Raw genomic sequence first — 2,849 nt, forward strand, 5'->3', positions numbered from 1 at the left:
GAATGTCCCTGTACTTACTGTAAGTCGCTCTGGATAAGAGCGTCTGCTAAATGACTAAATGTAAATATTTCAGTACTATACTATTGAATCTATTGTTACTTCAACTGTTTTGCTGAAGGATAAAGACATTTTCAACATCTGAAAGACAAGCGGGTTCCGTTACGACCGCAAACCACTGCATCCGGACATTAACGGAAGTTGCACAACAGCTATGAAAAACTGCCGTTGTATACCAGGGTGGACCATAACCACAAACTGTCCTGAAGCCACGGTGGGCCATTACCACAAACTGTCCTGAGGTCATGCAACTGCAGCTGGATTACTCATGTGTTGTTGAAGTTCGCTTTATTTGTCCTCATCTCACCTTGAACAGTCCAACACAGACACACAGCGTAGCGAAACGTCCTGCTCACAACACCGAGGCAGGAGAGAGGCAGAAGCAGGCAGCTGATTGAGACAGAGAAACACCAGTGGTGCTTTTGTGAAGGGAACTGCCTCGGGGAGAGTGAAGGGAACTGCCTCGGGGAGGGGTGAATGGAACTGCCTCGGGGAGGGTGAATGGAACTGCCTCGGGGAGGGTGAAGGAACTGCCTCGGGGAGGGTGAATGGAACTGCTCGGGGAGGGTGAAGGGAACTGCCTCGGAGAGAGTGAAGGGAACTGCCTCGGGGAGGGTGAATGGAACTGCCTCGGGGAGGGTGAAGGGAACTGCCTCGGGGAGGGTGAATGGAACTGCCTCGGAGAGAGTGAAGGGAACTGCCTCGGGGAGAGTGAAGGGAACTGCCTCGGGGAGAGTGAAGGGAACTGCAGGGAACTGTACTGCAGAGGGGTGTGTCTGACCTGGGGGGAGGGGGGGGCGTTCCTGTACTGCAGAGGGGTGTGTCTGACCTGGGGGGGTTTTCCTGTACTGCAGAGGGGTGTGTCTGACCTGGGGGGGGGGCGGTTCCTGTACTGCAGAGGGGTGTGTCTGACCTGGGGGGGTTCCTGTACTGCAGAGGGGTGTGTCTGACCTGGGGGGGTTCCTGTACTGGAGCTACAGGCACCAGAGTACAGCATGTGCCCTGCTTACCGGTAACATTTCAGCATGTTCTGATTCCGATTTCTCTCCCCCGCCTCTCTTTCTCAGTCTCACACAAACCCCCTCTTTCCTTTCTCTCACACTCGCTCCCCCCCCCCCCTCTCCACCCTCTTCCCCCCCCCCTCTCCACCCTCGCTCCCCCCCCCTCTCTCCACCCCCCCCTCTCCACCCTCTCCCCCCCCCTCTCCACCCTCGCTCCCCCCCCTCTCTCCACCCCCCCCCTCTCCACCCTCTCCCCCCCCCTCTCCACCCTCGCTCCCCCCCCTCTCTCCACCCTCTCCCCCCCCCCCTCTCCACCCTCTCTCCCCCCCTCTCTCCACCCGCCTCTCTCTCTCCCAGGAGCTGCTATCAGCAATTGTCACTTCACAGGAGCCATCATCAAAGGCAGCCACTCCGATTCCATCCCGTCGCCATGGCAACAGCCGATTCAGGAGAGGTGGGCGGGGGGAGGGAGGGGAGGTATGTGCCAGAATGCTGGGGTTGCCATGGAGACAGATCTGAGGGCTTACATAAGTATTTGTTTTGCGGGTGTTTGTGTGTGTCTGTTGCACCAAGCACATTCCTCCACATAATTAATGCTAAAGGAGTTTGTTCGCTGTCGCCCAAAATTATAAAAATGTAGTTTCAAGTGGCAGGAAGCAACACGCAGCGATCCACCGCCACAGTCAAGGTCAACCTCATTTCCTCGCCAATCAAGCCCCGCTGTGCACAGAACAGATGTCAAATGCCATCTCCAAGGTGACACGTCAAATTATTGCGTCTTTTTTTCCTTGCTCAAACCACTCAGGTCTGCTTCTCATGGTCTCTGCTGATGGATTAAACCAGAGGGCTGCATCATCCGAGGAGCTCTGAGGAGCCCGGCGACTCACTGGTCCTTCAGAAAACAGGCTCAGTGCGGACTGCACACCACAGCTACTGAAGGGTGAATAAGGCTTGTTTTCTTTAGAATCTAATGCGATTGTCTGAGACCTTAATGCATGGAAACTTCCAGATGGAAAGAGGAACTGTGTGTGTGTGTTCTATGGGCCTGTGAGCAGTTCACACACACCCCCACACACACACACACACACACAGACACACATGACTAATGGACGCCTTCAAAAGAGAAACACTCAGATCAGATTGCCCTGAGTGGCTGAACTCCAAATGGAGGCAGACAGGGTGGCCATCTTGTCTGGACTGCTTGATGTATCTTCCACGTCTGTTTCATCTCCACTTGCATGACCTTCCCTGACTCCCCTGGACCTCGGAGACGTCAACACACAGGGTCGCTGTTGTTAACTGATATTTTTGTATTCATAAGCATTTTTACAGTTGTGTACATATATTTTTTTTTTTATGTTAGGATATTTCAAATAAATACTGATTGAAATGTGTGTGTAATCTACAGAAGGGTTATTTGAAGGATCCGTGTGAACTATGAAGAAACAAAGACTTGTACAGTACATTCCAACGACAACAGCCTTCAAATTAAACATTCACTCTCCTTTCACCTATTTCTGACTCACACGTTTTCACAAGCTGCAACGCCCTCAAAACATACAGTGAAGTTCTACTGTTTCCATTGGGGAATTCCACAAAACGACTGTAGTTAGTATAATACAGTACTCAGCCGTGTTAGTTAGACACGTAGATGGTCACACCAGGTCAGACCTTGTAGACGGATAGTAACTTGATAACGCTCATGTAACTGTGGCGAAGAGGCAGCACCCGGGTGGGGGGAGACCCACTGAGTCTGGCAACCCGGAGCGAGACAGGGACATGGACAGGGAC

This window comes from Osmerus eperlanus, chromosome 6, assembly GCF_963692335.1.
Source record: "Osmerus eperlanus chromosome 6, fOsmEpe2.1, whole genome shotgun sequence".
Taxonomy (NCBI): Eukaryota; Metazoa; Chordata; class Actinopteri; order Osmeriformes; family Osmeridae; genus Osmerus; species Osmerus eperlanus.